Below are 20,258 nucleotides of genomic sequence, written 5' to 3' on the forward strand. Positions count from 1 at the left end.
TCAGTGAGGTTTTCCCTGACATCAACATTTGAACCTCTACCCCTCCAACACATATGTGCCATCCCATCACCCTGTTTTATTTTTTTAAAGTACTAAACACTCCTTGAATTTATTCTGTTCATTATTTGTTTATTGCCTTGTTTCTTGTCTGAGAGGCAGCATAGCTAAGTCATTGAGAAAATGGGATCTACAGCCTGATGGTCTTAGTTCCAAATTCCAGTTCTGCCTTTCCTAGCTGTGTAAACTTAGGCAAGTTATTTCCCCTTTCTGTGGCCTCAAATTCCTCATGTATAACATGGGGATGATTCTAGTCCCTCATAATGTTATTTTAAGGATTAAGTGAATTAATACTTGTAAAGTGCTTAGAACTGTCTCAGCAAACAGTACTTGCTAAATAAATGTTAGTTATTAATATTATTAATATTATTTTTATTATTATTGTCTATCTTCCTATATTAGAACGTAAGTTCCAGGAAAGCAGGAACCTTGTCTCTCTTGTTCACTGGTGTATCCTCTGCATATAGAACAGTACCTGGCACATAATAGGTGCTGAGTAAGTATTTGTTGAATGAATGAATGAATGATGCACTATGAAGTGGAGGAATGAAGTAACAATGGCAAGGTGGTGACATAATTATAGAATCTACCCCTGGTTTTTATGTTCCAACTGCCCTTATCAACCCTTAGTCAATTACCCCAATTTGTTTAACTCCTAACCCACCACTTAATCTTTTGATCACCAACCATGATTAAATAACCATGCCTGTAGTTTCATTAACTCCAACATATGAGATCATCAGGCCACAAAATTAAAAGCTTTGACTTAAGTGGTCTGAAAGTATGAATAAGAAAAATAAAAAGTTTTTACTTGTGATTTTAAAGTACTAATAAGAAAAGGAAACTATGAAGCTTTTTGACTTAAATGGTTTGAAAGTATTAGAAAAAGAAACTAAAAGTAAATTTACTACAAACTTAAAAATTCTCCCTATCAGTTACCTTTGCTGGCAAAAATCATGTGTAACCTCCCTAAACTTCTCATTTTAAACCCATTACCACAAAAATCTAGTTGGGCTCATAATTCTACCTGCCAATCCTCTTATACTTTCCTGTTTATTTTCCCATTCTGCAATAATATGATTTCCCACATTCCCATTTCCTCAAATCTACACACCTCTTCCACTCTTTTATTCCTCCTCATCCTCTTTCCCAAGAATGGGTGATTTTCTGACTTCTCCGGGAAAATAGAAATTCTTAAACTAGGACTCCTCATCTCCCCTCCTGGTTGATCTACCAAGCTGCCTTTGACTGTGCCCATACTCTCAGCTTTCCATGTGTTAGGAGAGATGAGGTGACCCTAACCCTCTCCTTATGCTCTGGGTCCCTATCCCTCTAGCCTTCTTAGTGACTGCATCCTACTGTATTTCCTATCTCATAATCTATGAACCCATCCCTTTCAGATCACTTTTGCCCTTTTTTTGGCTGAGGAAGATTTGCCCTGAGCTAACATCTGTACCAGTCTTTCTTTTTTTTAGTATATGGGCCAGCAGCACATCATAGCTGCTAACAGAGTGGTGATGTCCACGCCTGGGAACTGAACCCGGGCTACCAAAGCAGAACATGCTGAACTTAACCACTAGGACACTGGGGCTGGACCTCTTGGGTCATTCTTATTAGCTCTTGGACATGGTGTACTTTATCTTAACCTTAGAAAATGCTCCTTGGGCCAGCCCTGGTGACCTAGTGGTTAAGTTTGGTGCTCTCCACCCTGGAAGCCTAAGTTTGGATCCCAGGTGCAGACCTATACCACCCATCTGTTAATGGTGATGCTGTGGTGGTAGCCCATGTAAAACAGGAAAAAAAAGGAAGCTTGGCAACGAATGTTAGCTCAGGGCAAATCTTCCTCAGCAAAAAAGAAAAGAAAGAAGAAATGCTCCTTCATTTTAAGATGACAAAGGTATGTGAATGTGAAAAAGATGTTTTCTATAATAACTGATTACAAAACTAGCTATTCTTATGGCAAGATGTAATGTAGGAATTACAGCTTCAAAGCTTATACAAGCACTACATCAAGTTGAATTAAACACCCAAAAGGAAAAAGAGAAACCATAAAAATCTAAAAAGAAAATTTAAAAGTCTGTTTGCACAACATAGGGTTTGTAAAGACCTTTTGATCAAGGCAGAATACCTAAGAGCTGTAAAAGAAATAATTTTAAAAATTCATTTATATAAAAATTTAGTTTTATGGCAGAAGATGCCCAAAATGGAGTCAAAAGATAAATGCTAGATTAGCAGATAAATTCTGTAATGCCTATAACATATGAGAGGGTACTACTACTAGGACTACTACTACTAACATACATAACATAAAAAATACAAACTACCCAGTAAAAAAACGGGCAAAAAATAGAAACAGGCCATTCAAAAAAGCAATTCCAAACAGACAACAAACATGAAAGACACTCAACCTTCCTATTAGGAAAATGAAAGTAAACAAACAATGAATTATCACACTACAGCATCAGATTGGCAGGAATTTTTAAAAGTTACTAATGCAATTGCATGAGATTGGGTGAAAAGGGGATCCAGTCACTGGGGAGGCATGGCCTCCCATTTCCCTCACAGTGAAAGTCAGAGGTGCTTGCAGTGACCTACAAGGCTCTGCCTAGTTGACCTCCTCTCTTGCTCATGCTTCTGGGCTATATGCCTTCCTGGGGTTGTCTGAGCAGAGCTCCTGTCTTAGGGCCCTTCTATTAGCTATTTTCTGGGCCAAAAACACTTTCCTGTCTTATTGAAATCTTTGTTAGCTGAGCTCAACCGACCATGACAGCCCTATTTAAAGTTGCAACCATCTTCCCCCCGGTCCCCAACATCCTGCAGCCCTTCTCTCTCTTATCAAGCTCTACTTCCTTTTTTATGTAGCACATAAATCTTCTGTGATCCTATATAATTTAGTTATGTTTATATTATTTCTTTCTCTGCCTATCCTGTGCAGAATATAAATTCTACAAGGGCAGGAATCTTTGTTTTGCCCAGTGACGTAGGCCAAGCATCTGAAACAGTGACTGGCACCAGCAGGTGTCTGTAAACATTTTCCAAATGAGTGGATAAGTGAATGAATGAATGAGTGAGTTTTAACAGGAAAAAAGAAATCACATTTTGATGTTAAAAATATTGCCTTAATATGTTTTATATTTTAAAGGAGAAAAAAGTAATTTATATTCTGCTAGTCTGAAATCCAGATTTGAAATGAAGAAATATCAGGACCCAGAAAGATGATTTCTTTTCAGGAAAGAATCTCTAAATGAAAAATCATGTGATTATCAGGCTCTATATTTAGCATCAAAATTCTAATTCACTCAGCCCCACCCTCAACCCAGTCACAGCTCTGATTGAATCCAACCTCCCTCCTCTTTCAGCTGAATCCCCTTCTCCAATTCTGATAAACCCCATCATTTACAAAGTTACCAGCCCACAAAATGGGAAAATTTTGCTTGGAAATGCTTCTTTGAAGCTTTTAATAAGAAAAAAGAGGAAAAAAACCCAATGGTCATAAGTCAGCAATCACATTTAAAAATGAAGTGATATCAATAATGACATCTGTTTTAAATTTTTAATCTGAAAATGACCAATTTTCTAATATAAAAAACTGATGCTTTAATCTATTTTGACAAATGAAAAGAATAGAAAAATAAAGTAACTTGCCTTCTATCAACAAAATCCTGATTTTAAAAATGCTGTGGGGCCCAGAGAGATGATTTCCTGGAGACAGCCTCAAAATGAAATATGCTGATGGGCCAGGCTAGGTTACTGGAGAATATTGTAATATAACCAGCTCTAACCTAATCTGAGCACATGGCTATCTCACTAGCTGGCCAGTGCATTATTACCAAGACAGTTGAAAACAAACATATTAAAAAACAGTTAAAACGAAACAAAGTATAGAAAACAAAGGGATAAAAGGAGATATACCATGCAAGTTCTAAACAACAGCAGCAAAAGTATTCTTTAAATAGAGTAGCGTTGACAAGGACATTAATGCAGGCATCTTATTGCATCACAAAGAAAAACCCACTAGGAAAACATTACAGTCATGAACATGTATACAACTAACTACATAGTCTGGAAAAATATGAAGCAAAAATAGAGAACTAAAAGGAGAAACTGACAAATCTGCAATCATGGCAGGAATTTTTTTAACATAAACTTTTGTCAGACAAATTAAGATTAATTAAATTAATTTGTCAAGCAAATTAATGACATTGATGCATCATCTTCATAGACATGGTATGCTTACTATATTTATATATGTATTTATATATTGCATTTGTGTGTATATAAAATCCTTCAATTAAAAGAATACATACTCTTTTCAATAAACATTGAACATTTACAAAATTTAATAAAATATAAAGCCCCCTAATAAATTTCAATAAATGCCTATGTATTCATTTCTAAATGATAATGCATAGTCTTGCCAATTTTTGAACTTTATTTAAATGTTCAAAATGTTTATATAAATGAATTATATGTGTTCTTTTGTGTTTTGCCTTTTTCCTTCTACTTAATGTGTACTATGCGTAGCTGTGGTATACTGCATAGAATTTCATTGTGTAAAAATACACCGTATAATTGATTTATTCTAGTAATTATGTTTCCAGTGTGGGGCTATTACAAATAATACCACTGTGAACATTCTTCTAAATGTGCAAAGGTGCAGCCATCAGCAGGAAAAGAGTTCTTGTTCCATAACCTCACCACTCTTGATGTTGTCCAACTTTCCAATTTTGGCTCATCTCGTGGGTGTATAGTGATAGGTCTTAATTTGCATTTCCTTGATTGCTAATAATCTTTCATACGTTTATTGTCCATTTGGATTTCTTCTTTTGTGAGGTGTCTGTTCAAGTCTGTCTGCTATCTTTTTCTTACTGATTTCTATGAGTTCTTAGTACTTTGGGCACTAGTTCTCTGTCACTTATTTGTGCTACACATGTATTTTCCACTTCTTGGCTTCTCTTTTTGGTATATTTTGATGCATAAAAATCTTTAATATTAGAGTAGTTCAATTTATCACTTTTCCTTTTTGCTTAGTGCATGGTTTTTATTTCTTGATTAAGAAATTATTCCCTACTTTGGGGTTATGTTGATGTTCTCAGATATTATCTTCTGAAGATTTTATAGTTATGCCTTTCACAATTCCACTAGGAATTTTGTTTGTTTGTTTTTGTGCGTGGTCTCATGGAGGGGCCTTGAACACTGGTAAAGCAAGTCTTCTTACCTTGTCCCTCTTTTATGAGCGCTTTGCTATTCTTGGCCCTTTACACTTCAATATAAAATTTAAAGTGTTCTGCAAAAATGCTTTGGGATTTTGATTGGGATAATGCTGGATCTATAGATCAACTTAAGAAGAAATGACATTTCTACAATATTGAGTCTTCAGGTCTATTAACAGATTATGTCTTTCCATTTATTTAGGTCTTCTTTGTCTCTAAATAAATTTATATTACTGTCTTCATAGAAGTCTTTCAGATTTTTGTTAGCTTTGGCCTTCGGTGCCACTTAATTCTTAATGCTATTGTAAATGGCCTCCTTCTTCAGTTTTGATTGTCTAATTGTTTGTTGCTGGTATACGTAAATATGATTGTTTTTTATATATTGCCATTTTAAATCCAGAGACCTTGCTAAACCCGCTTATTAATTAAAAGAGTTTATTCATAGATCTTTTGGGTTTTTCACATATGCAGTCATGTCTATGAATAATGACAGCTTTGTCTCTTCCTTTCCAATCTTTTCTTTCCTCTCCTCCCTTCTTTGCCTTGCCTTCTTATGTTGGATAGGGCATCTAGGACAATGTTGAATAAAAGAGCTGATCACAGGAATCCTTGTCTTCTTCCTCATCTGAGAGGGAAAGCTTGTAACTTTTCACTATTAGGTATGGTGTTTACTGAAGGTTTTGGGTAGATGCACTTTATTCGATTAAAAATTTCCTACAATTTTTAGTTTGCAAAGTGGATGGCAAATTTTATCAAACACTTTTCTGCATCTAATAAGATTCCCTTTTAATCTGTTAGTGTGTGTTACTATATTAATTTATTTGTTTAACTGTCAACTAACCTTTCATTCTTGGAATAAACTCATCTTGATCATGATTAATATATTGCAAGAATCAGTTTCCACTGATTCTCTTTAGGACTTTTGCATCTTTATTCATAAGTGAGATTGGCCTGTTATTTTTCTTTCTCGTGATGTCCTTGTTGGAAACTCGTATCATAAAACATGTTGGGAAATATTCTTTATTTTTCTGTTCTCCAGGAAAATTTGTCTAAGGTTGGAGTGCCCTTTGCTGGGCCTAGAGTATTCTTTGTGAAGTGTTTTGACTACTGCTTCAGTTTCCTTGATAGTTATAGATATACTCAGCATTCTGTTTCTTCTTGTGTCAATTTTGCTATTATGTTTTTCTAAGTATGTATTTCATCTAAATTTTAAAATATATTGGCTTAATGGTTTTTAGACTATCTTTGTTTTCTTTTTTATGTCTCTAGCATCTGTAGTGATAACCTCTTTGTCTTTTCTGATAGTGGTTATTTGTGCCTTCAATTTTTGGTCTTTATTATTTTTACTAGAGGTTTGTTGATGTTATTAGACTTTTCAAAAAACCAGCTTTTGGTTTTGTTCATCCTTTCTATTTTATATTGGTTTTATATTTCGTCAATTTCTGGTGTTACTTTTATGATTTTCTTTTTTCTACTTTCGTTGCTACAGTTTTTCCCCTAACTTCCTGAGATGGATGCTTAGCTCATTTAATTTTCCAGCCTTCTTTCTTTTCTTAGATTTTTTTTAAGCCTATAAATCTCCTTTTTAATACTATTTACCAGCATCCCACAAGATTTGAAATGTAGAATATTCACTCTCATTTAGTTTAAAGTATTTCCTAATTTTCATTTTTATTTCTTTCTGATTAAAGGTTTATTTAAATAGAAATGTGTGTTTAATTTTACAAAATTGGAGATTCTCTAGTTATCTCTTTAATATTAATTTCTAACCTTATTGTTTTATGGTCAGAGAACATGTTCTGCCTGCTTTCTACCCTTCAGCGTTTGTTAAAACTTGTTTTATGGCCACAGTTTTATGGTTAATTTTGTAAAGTTTTCATAGTACTTCAAAAAAAATTATATTCTGCCACTTGGAAGTACGAAGTTCAATGTATGCCCATTAGGTCCGTTTTTAAATTGCATTACTCAAATGTTCTCTATCGCTTTTCAGCTCTTTGATCAATTAGTAGGGTCTTGGTTTATGCCTGTCTCCCTGGGTGCTGTTCACTCAAAAAAGTATCTCAGATTAGGTGATAAGTGATAGGATGTAACTTAAAGTTTAAGACCACTCATTAAAATCTGAAATGAGTAGAATTTCTACTAACTCAGTCAAAATTCAACATTTCATTGGAGATCACATCTAATTATATAAGACTTCCATTCCTGCCCAGCTCCAAAATAAAAAAAGAATAAGAACTATAACTACTGGGAAAGAAGAGGTATAATTTTTATTTTTTTCAGACAATATGATCATCAACTCTAGAATCAATGGTCAAGCTGGTAGAACTAATAGGGAATAAGAAGTATAAGGTTTGAAAAGAGATATAAGATCAATAAATATAATAAAAATTAACAGAATAAAGAGTCCATTCACAATACAATAAAAAAATTATAAAGTCCCTAGGACTATATCTAAGGAAGCAGATACATTATCTTTATGGCTAAAATTCTGAAACTTTATTGAAGTACAGTAGTGACCTCTTATCTGTTGTTTTGGTTTTCCTGGTTTCAGTTACCCATAGTCAGTCACAGTCTGAAAATATTAAATGGAAAATTCCAGGAATAAACAAGTCACAAATTTTAAAGCAACTTGACATTGCCTAATAAAATACAAAATGTAGTTTCTATATCGCCTAAAAATAGCCCTTTAAAATATCTACTGTAGATAAGTTCTCACATATAATTACAAGGACACGTGAAAAGTTTTTAATGCAGCATTATTTATAATAAAAATCACTGAAAGTTATCTAAATACCCACTAATAGAGAAATGCATTAATAGAATATATTCTTATGATAGATTATATATATGTATGAATATATCTTGAAACTGTTCGTGTTGAATTTAAAAATTGCAAAAATATTAGCATATTTGGTATAAAATCATTTTTATAGAATAAAAATAACATATGCACAGAACAATACTTCATATTATTTGTCGATATACAACACACACATATGCACACACAGAAAACACAGACATCCACGGATAGAAAATGCATCCAATTCATGATAGTTGTTCCTTATGGGGGCTGTGGAGGGGAAGGAGATTAGGATTTGGGGTTTGGATCTGAAAGGAGCTTCCACTTCATCTGAAACATTTACTTCTATTTAAAAGTGCTTGAAACAGGAACAAGATCCTCCAGGATGACTGTTCTCACTACTTCCATTCAACATTCCACTGACGATTCTAGTCAGGACAGTTAGGCAAGAAAAATAACACACAGCCAAATTGGAAAGGAAGAAATAAAACTATCTTTATTGACAGATGACATATTGTGGTTCCTCAAGATTTCATATAGAGAAAATCCTGAGGAACCACTAAAAAACTACTAGCAATAATAAGTTCAACAAGATTGCAGGATACAAAATCAGTATGTAAAAATCAGTTGATCTCTGTACACTAGCAATGAACAATTTGAAAATGGAATTAAGAAAACAATTCACAATAGCATCAAAAAGAATAAAATGCTTAGGAATAAATTTAACAAAAGAAGTGCAAGACTTCTACATTGGAAACTACAGAACATTGTTAGAGGAGCTAAATAAATGGAAAGACATTCCATATTCATGGATCACAGGACTTAATATTGTTAAGATGGCAACATCCCCAAATTGATCTATGGATTCAGTGTATTCCTATTATAATTCCTGCTGGCTTTTTTTCCCCAAGAAATTAAAAACTGATCCTAAAATTGATATATAAACACAGAGAACCTAGAATAGCCAAAAAAATCTCGAAAAAGAACCAAAAATTGCAGGACTCACACTTCCCCATTTCAAAACTTACTACAAAGCTATAATAATCAAGGCATTAGTATAAGGATGCCTATGTAGTTCAATGGAATAGAATTGAGAGTCTGAAATTACATTTATGGTCAATTGGTTTCAACAAAGGTTTTAAGACAATGGAACTGTGAAAGCATAGTCTTTTCAACAAATGTTGCTGGAACAATGGACATCCATATACAAAAGAATGAATTTGAATCTGTACCTCACACCATACACAGAAATTGTCAAAATTGATCATAGTCCTAAATGTAAGCTAAAACTATAAAACTCTTAGAAGAACACATAGGAACTCATCTTCATGACTTTGAGCTAGACAGTAATTTCTTAGATACACCACCAAAAACACAAGCAATAAAGAAAATTGATAAATTGGACTTCATCAAAATTCAAAACCTGTGCACTTCAAAAGACATTAGAAAGTGAAAAGAAAACCCGCAGACGGGGAGAGAATATTTGCAAATCTTATATTCAACACAGGACTTGTAACCAGGACATATAAAGACCTTTTGCAACTCAATAAGAAGACCATTAACTCAAAAAATAAGCAAAGGATTTAAATAAAGAATGCAGGCTGTGCAAAAAATTTCTTCAAAAAAGATATATGAATGGCCAATAAGCACAGACAAGAATGCTCAACATCATTAGTCATTTAGGAAATGCAAATCAGAACCATGAGATATGTCTTTACACCAACTAGAAGTGACAAAAAAATAAAAGGACGATAACGAGTGTTGGTGAAGATAATCGAGAAACTGGAACACTCATGTATTGCTGATGGAAGTTTAAAAATGTTGCAGGCACTTTGGAAAAACAGGGTGGGAGTTTCTCAAAATGTTAAAGATAGAGTTACCATATGACCCAGCAATTCCACTCCACACATAGATTTGTACGTGAATGTTCATAACAGCATCATTCATAATAGCCAAAAAATGGAAACAAGCCAAATGTTATCAACTGATGAATGGATAAATAAAATGTGGTATATTCATAACAATGGAATATTATTCAACCATAAAAAGAAACAAAACACTGATACGTGCTACAACATGGATGAACCTCAAAAACATGCTGAGTGAAGCAAGTCAGATACAGAAGACCACATATTGTGTAATTCTATTTATGTGAAATGTCCAGAATAGGCAAATCTATAAAGATAGAAAGTAGATTACTGGTTGCCTGGAGCTGAGGGCGGAAATGGGCTGTGACTGCAAATGGGAACGAGATTTCTGTGTGGAGTGATGGAAATGTTCTAAAATTAGATTGTGATGGTTGCACAGCTCTGTAAATATACCAAAAATCATTGAATTGTACACTTAAAGTGGGTAAAATTTTTGCTATGTAAATTATATATCAATAAAGCTGTTTTACAAAACCACTTGAAGCAAATATGACAAAATATTAAGATGTCAATCCTAGCTGGTTGGAATGCCGGTTTTTTGTTATATATTCTCTCTATTTTCTCTGTTTTTCATGTTTCTCAAAAACAAAAAATTGACACCATAAATTCCTGTGCCCCATTTTCAAATGAGGTGGATGCATAAATTTATAGTCTTTTCGTTTTACTATTACCTTCAGATACTGACAGTTGTCCCCATCCCCAAAGGAAATGACTGGATCCTTGTCAGAGCACTCTCAGTGAAGCCTAGCAGTCATGCATAGCGAACACAACTCTTTAGTGCCTGACTCTTAAAGATAAGCCAAGAATAACTAGATGTATGAGGAAAGCATTTAGCGTGAAAGACAGAAACCAAAACATCCTGGAAGGGTGGAATTCAGAGGAAACAGATACAATGTAGAGAGCAAATGAAACTTTAAAAAATCCCTGAAATTAGTACTTCTAGGGAGAGAAGAGAAAATCTGAAACCACGGAAAATATCAGAAATCTATAATAAAAGGAATATTCAGAGAACAAGAAGGAATTACTGGAAATTAAAAATAGCTGCTAGAAGTTTGGAAAATAAAATGTAACAAAAGAACAAAAAGATGGACAATAGGAGAATAAAGATTAGAAAATTAGAGGATTGGTCCAAGAGGTTTAATATCCAACTAATTGTATTTCCAGAGAGAGAGAACTGAAAATATAGTGAGAAGGAATATATTAAAGAAATGTCCAAGAGAATTTCACAGCAACAAAGAACATGAGTTTCTACATTGGAAGGTCTAGCACAAGAGTTGACAAAAAGTCTTATCAGTCATATCTTAAAGAAATCTCGGAAAATAGGAGGAAAGGAATAGCCTAAAAGTGTCCAGGGAGTAAAAATAGGTAGCACAACAAGGATCAGAAAACATTAGCTTTGGATTTCTAGATGCCAGAATTCAATGGAACAATGTCTTCAGAATTCTGGAAGAAAAACATAAGGATAAAGCAAAGACGTTTTCAGACATGCAAACTCTGGTAGACAGTTGTTATATTTGTGACCACCAGTAACTGTAGAATTCCTTTTTTATATTTGAGGAAATTCCCATGATATGACCCATGCCTTGCCAAGGTTGAAGTCAGACCACAACTATCTAACACCTATTAGAGCAAAGACTTAAGCATATGACCTAGGCTTTTCCAGTTAGACACATCCATGGAAGACCTCAATTCGAAGAAATGTAAGAAAGTCGATTTTGCGCAGGATCTGTTCCTGGAGGAGGGCGGTGAGCTTTCAGAGTCAGCACTGGCATAAGTTCTAGTTAGCTATGTCTCTTGCTCAGGGTCTTTGGTGCCTTTGACCAGAGGAGGTATAAGAATACCTTAATGTATATTATTGGATAACGTGGGTATTGTTCCTGGATGCACAGTCTACACCCTATTCTCTTGTCCTCCTGGAGATTCTGTCATCTACTTCATAATCTCTAGTGAAGCTTCCAAGAATACTTCCGGTGGATATGCTCCATCCACACAAGGAAGTAAACCAGGAAAGAAGACTGAGATGGGGGGAATCAAGGGCTCTCACATAATAGGGAAAGGGAATCCCCAGGATTACAATGAACAGAAACCCCAGGATGCAGGCTGTGCAACAGCGTAAAGATTAACAAGTCTAAATTCAAGTAAGCATATGGAGGGCTCCAAGAATATTTCTGGAAAGAGAAATCTAATGTAGTACCTGGTGTGTATTATGTATTTAGAAGAGATTTATACTACTGGAAATAAATTGGGGAATGAATGAACACGTATAAAACCAAGCAAATGAAATAATGAGAACATTATTAACTATAGGGTAAATAAAATTTTGTACATGAAAGGCAGTGCAATCATAGTACAGTACATGACTAAGCTGTAACTAATTTTATGGGTAAAAATTCAGACTTAATTTAACCAAAGATTTTTATATAGCTGTATGAGAGGATGGGGTAGGGGAATTCTATGTGTGTTGGGATGAAGCATAAGAGAAGGAGATTTACATCTTTTATTGTATGAGTGTCCATAATGTCTAAAACTGAAAAGTCTAGAAATATTGGAAAAACAAAACAGGAGAAACAGCTATAATATGAAAGAATGATTGCATTTGAGGAGTAGGAATGAGGGAGAGGGATTGTATTGGTCAGGTTCTTTAGTTGCATACTATAGAATTGACTCTATTTAGTTGAAGCCTAAGGAGTTTTTTGTATTTTAAGTATCAAGTAGTTTACAAACTTTCTGGAAGAGTCTAAGAGCTAGGCTTACATTCTGCTGAAGAAGTCTATCCAAAATTTATTGACAAGTCAAAGAGGCATATGTTAGAAGTTGTCTTAAAACTCAATAGAGCGGCTGTGTCTTGGAGATGTGGGGTCCAAGAAGACTTCTGGCTCCTGCCTTTCTCTGTGGCCAGATACCACTATGAGTGCCCCAGTACCCATGTAACAGAGCAAAGTAAATAGAGAAGACTCTCATAAGGTTAATCTTCCTATACTCAATTTATTATATGTCACAATGAAATCATAATGTAATATTTAAGTTGCTGATTTAAAGGCCAAGTCCCAATCTTTGTCATAATTTAATCTGTGCTATTCATGCTTGACACTTTCTGCCATGTGTCTTTCTCTTCTATATCCACCCACCTGGCTGTTCTTAAAAATACAAAGTCCACACCAAATATTGGCATTTGAAGCACAAAGCGTACAGGAAAAGTCACCTTTTTGTCTTCTCTTTTCCACGTAGCTTATCAAGAAGGAAATGTTAAAGCTTGTGGGGCAGAAATATGGAGCTATCTTGGAGAGAGAAGCAAGCTCATCTCATGGAAGAGATTTATTACTTTAGACACGTAGCTATTAGAAGTGAAAGCTAGTTGTCAGGTAATATATTCTGGAGGGCTTCCACCTAATATTTGTATTAAACACCAAATAAATCGTCCAGGCAAATAGTGCTCATGGAGTGTAGAGGACAGAATCCTCTCCAAGGCCTAGGATTGGTAGGGAGATTTTTTGGGAAGGCGGGGGTTATAACTTAGAAAAGAGATGGGAGAAAGAAGAGAAGTGAGGGAGGAAGAGCATAGGGTCAGGGACAATGACTACAAGTATTTGACTGGAACCAAGAACTTGTATAAGGAACTATTGAGAGACAATTTGGGAAAACAAAAAGAGATAAAGATGGTGGGTTAAATACAATCATTTACTTTTCTCCCTCCAAAACTCCACTGAAGTGACAGTAATAGGATTTTTGTTTTAAGAAATAACTTACAAAAAGAGAAAATGCTAAAGGAGATTAGTGGCAAAATTTGAAAACAAATGGACAAATGATTTACCCAACCCTGTAAAGCTGAATCATAAATTGACAGTAAGGAAAGCCAAGAAGCAACACAAGTGTCTCTACAGAACCCAAAAAGCTTAGGATCTCATGGCACTTGGTACCTCTGGACGTGGCAGTTAAAATGAGGCTAAAGAGGATTTGTTGAAAGTCTAAGAAGCAAATAGAGCCTCAGATCCCCTCCCTTCCCCTGGGCAGCAGGGTAAACTGCTCCTCTCTCACCCTGACAGAAGACTAAGCTTCAGTTTCTAGAGTAGGTGGACTGAGAATTTCCAGGAACTGTTGAGATTATGGTGGTCATAGGGCAAACAAGGTGATTTAGTGAACTTCACAAGTTGGATATTGGAAATTTCAGGACCCTTTTTCCATGTGGGGGGAAGCCAGGCCTGTTGCCTCCAGGAGGAAGATTGGAAGATCCTTTGCTGTTGAATATGGCCAGCCCTAGAGATACCAGCATCAGAGGTTCACCCAGGAACCAGGATCATCAGAATCAGCCTAGCCAGATCTCCATGCAGGGAAACATAATCACCAAGCCCATCCACACGCCCTGAGCTTCTGTCAGTTTTTTGTGCTATACTCTTACATTTGAGCTGACTACTAAGGATCAGCAGACATTTGAGGAAAGCCTTAAACCTGAAAGATAGAAAGCAAAACCAAAAAAAAAACGAATAAAAAATAATTTCAAAGGAACAGAACATTTAAGGAGAAAAAACCTTCAAAAGCCATTGACATTTTAGTATTTTCAGAGAGAGAAAAGAAATGCACGCATGAAACAAGAACAAGACAACAAGAGGAAAAAAATAAAGGAAGCTACATGCACACAAAAAAGCTAAGAGAACAGAAATGACCCATTGGAAATTAAGAATTTGATGTGAGAAATGAAAAAGACAATAGAAGCAGATTTAGAAGATAAAGATTAGGAAATTTTTCAGGAGATAGAGCATAGTAATAAAGGGATAGTGTTAAAAAAAATTCAAGTAAATTTGAAGATCTAATTGGCTTTATTAAATGATTCATGAATCCGGCAGCATCCCATCTAGCAATTAGGTGGGCACTCCAAGGAGTTGTACAAAATGGAAGGTTTTTATAGGAAGAGTGGGGCAAAGGAGCTATTAGAAAGAGTTAAGAAAGGGTTATTTTGGGCCAGGACATCTTTTTTGGGGGAAGGGAACTGGCCTGGGTTTTATCTTGCAGATTGCCTCTTCTTTCTCTGGGGCATGGAGAGGGTCCACATGACATTACCTCACTGATGCTGACCAGAAAATTCCACACTAATTGATGACACTTCTGGGAGAGATGTCAACAGCAATTAGATCAAGTATTAAATCTAGGTTTGGTATCATGGGCTTTAGCATGAGTGACTCCATTTGGGGCATGTGTTTTTTTTGTTTTGTTTTGTTTTGTTTTGTTTCTTAACCAATCTCCCCTTTTGATCAGAACTCTCAGCCTAACTGACAGATGAGATAAAAAATTGTCATTAGTGCCACTCTCATCTACCACTCTGTAATCCTTGAAGCTTTTGTTGATCCCTGGTGTGGCTTGATCTTTTGCTTGATCTTCGTGACACTCCCAGGTCATAGCTCCAGGTCCACAAATTTCAAGTCAGCCATTCTTTCTGTTCCTGCTCCATTGCTCCAGTCTTGGGGAGATCATTTGCTTAGTTAGCAGCAGCAAACATCTAGTGAAAACTTTTCAGAGGATACAACATGCCAGGAAGATTATTATAATAACTTTAAGCAGGATAATTCCCAATGTTTGGAGTGCACTTCAGAGCCATAGTCTCCAAGACCAAAACCAATCAGGAAAAGACCCTGTTGAAGGAGTCTCCTTTTAAGCCAAGTGGCTTGCTCAATGATCTTATGTGAGTGAGTTTCAATTTCCCCAGAAGTGTCAATCCAGGTACCCCAGGTGGTATTGGCTATAGCACAGAGAGCCCCTTGCTCAGTTAAAAGATAATGAAGGGCTATTCTACTATCAAGAACAACCTTGGCCAGAGAGTCTAAGGAACTTTGCTGGGCAGCTGTCTTAGCAACAGAAGTTGTAATATCTTCAAGAATTAAGGAGAAGTTTCTGATCATAGCTTCATTCATATTCACTCCTAACCAGAGAAGTAGAACACTTGCAAAGGAAGCAAATCCTGAATTATGAATGCATCGTGGTAGGTCTTCTCCAGACCAGCTAGAAGCACAGTTAGATAACCCAAGAGGCATTGCCCAGGTATGCACCAGCCATCTAGGCATTCATAGACCCAAGGAGAATGATTAACCATCACAGACAGAGATAAATCCTGTTGGGACACAAGTCATTCCTGTTAAGGTGACGCTATTAAAGGATTCTAGCATCATGGACAGATTGAAGTTTTTAATGAAAAATCCTGAGTCTGAAAGGTTACCCCTCTTAACAATGGCCTAGCAGATACAGATGAGGGCATTATCTTTTCAGGTCAATGCCAGAATAAAGGAAAGAAAGAAAAGAAGAAATAATTTTATGTTTAGTTAAAATATGAAGTCTTAACCCGGCATCTTGGGCAGAAGCAGTCTACTTTGATGTCAGCTACTTCTCTTCCTCATCAATTTAATTTGGAGGTTTCCAGCATTTCTACAAGATCAGATGTCAGGCAGAGTCTTCTTTAGATGTGAGATGTGTACCCAAGGCTCAATACAGCAGTGTCAGTGGTCAGGAGTACTTAGTAAGGTCCCTTGCAATGGGGCTCAGGACTAGCTTCCTCTTATGATGCTTCCAGAATACCCAGTCACCAGGCTCCAGATAGTGTCCAAAAGGATATGTCTTGGCTTTCCCATTGCCCTGACTGTTCATTTAATTTACAGACATTGTTTATCCATCTTAATTTCTCTGATTCAGGATCAGACTCTTGCCATGTTACAAGGACATCGGGATGGCAAAAGTCTTGCAGAAGCAGAATGGACTTCATACACATGTGCCACAATCCTTATAGTTCCTGTTGCTGCTGTCTTTGCTTGAATGTCAGCTAGGGAATTTTCCTGAAACTCAGATTCAGTCTTTTTAGCATGAGCCTCAATTTTCATGACAGACATTATATATCAGGACATATCAGACTTCCAGGAATTTCACACAATTTCTGGAACACTTCTAACATATACCCTACAGATACATTATAAAGAAGGCTTAGTATTATCTTTTATTTGACAATGCTTCCCGTGTAATTTAACATACCAAGGAATCCTAATTAGTTTAACTAATCTTTTGGAATGTCTCAGGGACCCTCTGGAAAAATCCCAAAGTTTCTTCCAGGTCAAAAAGACTTCATTTTTAGAATTTGACTAAGGAGTAAGCAATTATGAACTGTCTTCTACATTAGCATTCTGTGGATTGGCAGATTTATAAATATTTTTTATAATTTCTAGAAGCATGTGCTTTTTCATAGACAGTTTCTCAACGTGGCGCAAGACATGTTTACTAATAGACCCAAATTTATCTTTAGTTTCTCTGCTATAGAAAGCCAAAAGAGATAAACATATGTTTAGTAATTGACGTTCTGCCATTTTGTCTTATTTGAGAATAATCTAGATAGTTAATAAATTTCCGTCATTTAGCTTAGTCTATCAAAACTCTAAAGTTTCAGGTTACCAAAGAAATTTGGGAAACTATTTTTAAGTACACATGCCGTAAAGTATAATTAATGCTAAAAAGTTTACCCATAAACTCTTATCTCACCTATGTCTACCTAAATAATGTGATCCCCAAAATTATGTTTACATTACACACAAAGATTTCATGAGACATTAGAGAAAATCAGCCATCGTTCTAAATTGTTTTTTTGCTGACAAATTTTACGACAGAGATAACATAAATCTAACTAGTAAGCCTAGGTAGGATAAAAGTCATTTATCTGCATTATATTCAGTGTCGATAACTTTAAAGACACGTCTGTTAATTAAACCAACAAACTTAAGCCAGCTTTAATTTAGTAAAGATATCTTAGATCATGTGAACTTGAAAAACATTTGGGTTGGTTTTCATATTCTGAAAATTTTAAAATACCTAGTCTTCACAAGCACTTAGCCTTTAAGCCAATTAAATAGAGCTCTTTTACAAATCAGTTTTGGCAATACCATCTGGAGGTAAAAAATATCACGCATTCAATTTGTTCAACTTGGGATCCTTGCTCTCAAGTGCATTTTTTATGAGCCATCTGGTCTAAGAGGAATCTTCTGCATAATGGCTTTGTAATTCTGGGTTGTCTTTGATAAGATTTTGCCATTTTTGTACATATATAAACAATTCTCAGGACCACAGTTCTTAGAAATAAAATAAGCAAGTTTACTGGAAGTTGGCTCGCTTAATTCTTTGGATATAGAGGATCCCATTTTCTTTTAGTTAGGACTTTGGGTTTCTCAAACCCAAACTATCCTTTATTTACACAAAACAAGACAATTCAACATGTGCATATTAACAGAAACCAGCAATAACCAAAGAACTAGAAAACTAGGAAAAAGACTGGGGACAGGATTGAACCAACAGATGTCAAAGAATGGGGACTGTGGACTGATTCCAAACAAATGGAGAACTGCAACCACCAGCAGCACTTCCCAACGTGGACTCTGGGGAAGGATTCCAAATGAATGGGGGAACTGGAGCAGTTTCCAACAGGAATTCCAGGAACAAATCAAGGGCTGGGATTTAGACATTGCTGAGGACTGGCCAATAGAAGGCCCCGTATACACTTCCAGCAATTCCCAACATGGACTAAACCAGCAGACTCCAGTAAATGGGGACTGTGGACTGGGACTAAAGAAAGAACTAAACCAGCAAATCCCAGTGAATGGGGCCTGCAGACTGAAACTGGGGAAAGGTAACCAACGTGGAGTTTCAGACTGAACCAAAGCCTAGGGGCTTGGGTCCAGGCAGAATCATCTGCTAGCTCAATCTCTGGGCAAAACCATCTACCAGGTCAAGCTGACCTGCTAAACCCTGGACTAGAAAGTCAATTAGATTGGGAGCTCGACCACAAAGGAGAGTAGAACTCAAACCAAGAGGAACTCAGTAACAGTCCGTGGAAACAGCGAGAAAGACAGTGAACTCAAAAGTGTTTGCAGGGCACTGTCTGTGTTTCTCGTTGTCCCTGAATGCCGTCAGAAGTTTTCTTTGGTCATGATGTGCACCAAATCTGTTAAAAATTCAGCCAAGTAAATTCGAAGATCTAATTGTCTTTATTAAATGATTCATGCATGCATCAGACAACATCCCATCTAATAATTAGAAGGGCAGTATGAGGAGTTGTGCAAAATGGAAAGTTTTTATAGGAAGAAGGGTGGGGCAAGGGAGCTATTAGCAAAAGAAAGGGTTATTTTTAGATGAAGGCATCTCTTTTTTGGGGGTGATGGGAACTAGCACAGGTTTTATCATGCAGATTGCCTTTTCTTCCTCTGGGGGATGGAGAGGGCCCACGTGACAGATTACCTCACTCATGCTGACCAGAAAATTCCAGACTAATTGATTAAGGTAACATTTGTGGGAGAGATGTCAACTGCAATAAGATCAGGTATTAAGTCTGGGTTTCTTATCATGGGCTTTTGGCACAAGTGACGCCATTTTGGGTCTGTGGTTTTCTTTATAACAATAGAAAATTGGGAGAAGAAAAGATACATGAATAGAGGTCTAATCTATGAGGTCCAATATCCAGATAACAGAAGTTAATATACAGAGGAAAAAATAGAGGAAGTCATCAAAGAAGTAACTAAAAAGTTTTCTCAAAACCGAAGAACCTGGGGCCAGCCCCCGTGGCCTAGTGGTTAAGCTCAGCTCACTCCACTTCAGCCACCTGGGTTCAGTTCCTGCATGTGGACCTACACCACTCTGTTAGTGGCAATGCTGCCCTGGTGGCCCACATACTAAAAAATAGAGGAAGATTGGCATGAATGTTAGCTCAGGGCAAATCTTCCTCAGCAAAAAAAGAAAAAACGAAAGCACCTGAATTTTGAGACTGAAAAAAATTTAAGGAAACTGGGACAAAGAAAAGCTTCTATAAATTAATAGAGAGGGAGAAAGAAAAAACACACAACAAACAGCTCATATGTAAAGGACTAGGAATCAGATTTACATCTTCCTTATTCCTCACACCACAACCACAAAATAATACCAAAAATGGTTAATAAAACGAACAAACAAAACCCAGTTAGAATTAAAGTATAATTAAAATTAGAATTAAAGGTACAATTAACGTAAAAAAAGGAAAAAAACCCGTAGGATATTTATCCGCCTCTGGATTGGGAGGTAACTTTCTAAACATAAAAGCCATAAAAGATATTACAAAGGAAAAGATAGATTCAACAACATAAAACATTGAAATATATGTCAAAACATTTTAAATTAAATAAAATTAAAGAAATGGCAAACTGGGGAAAAACTATGAACATATTCAACAAAGGGCATAATATGTAAAACAGTCATATGAGCAACATGTAA

General features: G+C 35.9%; 1 protein-coding gene across 2 annotated transcripts in view; it reads left to right on the forward strand.

Annotated features, from left to right (window-relative positions):
- The window catches only part of KDM4D (lysine demethylase 4D), a 33,431-nt gene that overhangs the window by 1,588 nt on the left and 11,585 nt on the right, over positions 1 to 20,258 (forward strand). The window contains exon 2 of one of the 2 annotated variants that reach the window (XM_001497459.6): positions 460 to 553. The exons of the other annotated variant lie outside the window; for it this stretch is intronic. The gene's annotated coding sequence lies outside the window, so the exon portion shown is untranslated. The remainder of the gene's footprint in view (positions 1 to 459; positions 554 to 20,258) is intronic. 2 annotated transcript variants of the gene reach the window in all.

This window comes from Equus caballus, chromosome 7, assembly GCF_041296265.1.
Source record: "Equus caballus isolate H_3958 breed thoroughbred chromosome 7, TB-T2T, whole genome shotgun sequence".
Classification (NCBI taxonomy): Eukaryota; Metazoa; Chordata; class Mammalia; order Perissodactyla; family Equidae; genus Equus; species Equus caballus.